The sequence below is a fragment of the Pygoscelis adeliae genome, unplaced genomic scaffold (assembly GCF_000699105.1).
Source record: "Pygoscelis adeliae isolate BGI_AS28 unplaced genomic scaffold, ASM69910v1 Scaffold113, whole genome shotgun sequence".
Taxonomy (NCBI): Eukaryota; Metazoa; Chordata; class Aves; order Sphenisciformes; family Spheniscidae; genus Pygoscelis; species Pygoscelis adeliae.
Genome location: NW_008825108.1, coordinates 1,347,546 through 1,348,399, shown reverse-complemented (window position 1 = coordinate 1,348,399; position 854 = coordinate 1,347,546).

Below are 854 nucleotides of genomic sequence, written 5' to 3'. Positions count from 1 at the left end.
ATTGTGGCCACTGAAGAGTGCAGCCTCTGTTGCTCTGTGATGTTTTATTCCCTTAGGAAGATACATCCTTAGGTTGGATATGTGAAGAATGATGTTCATCTTTAAACCCAACATCAATCAAATATCTACAGACTTTTTTATTTCTTTTTCTACTCTGTGCACGCAGGGTGACATTTGATCTCAAGCTCTGAAGAAAATTTGGAAAGAGAGCTAAAGGAAAGGTTCCATCTTTGGAATATCTGTGTAAATATTTCCTGGCTGTAACTTCCTTGAGAAAAAAATTTAATTTACACCAGCAAAGCTGCAAAAAGATAGATTCAGAATAGCAAACACAAACTGCAGTAAAACTGAAACAGCCTCATGAAAAAAAATAGTTTATCAAAATAGTATTGTTCCAGCAAGAACAATAAAAGGAAATGTAAAAGCAAATGAAATTGTTAGAAATAAATACGTGATCTAATAACCTGTAATTCAACCAACTTTTGTGACCTGTTAAGAAATGACCAATGGTCTCAGAAATACCTCTGTAAAAATGGCATTATGGATATTACATTTCTTGTCACTACTTAACATCCCATGTCAAATGAGCAATGCTTGAAAACTGGAAAGGGATAGATATGGCTGGAAGGAGGATGAGAAATCAAGAATGTTCTCACTTGGAATTATAAGCAAGCAGTGGTATCTCCTTGAGTCATATTATTACCAATAAAGATATTTAAAAGTCAGAATATAGGCCTTGTCTAGATATAAAATTTGCATTGGTTTAACTAAAATTATATCTTATATCTTCAGCTGAACCAAATCAAAAATGAGATCATATGAAGGGCTCTTAGTACTTGTGGCTGTAACAAGAC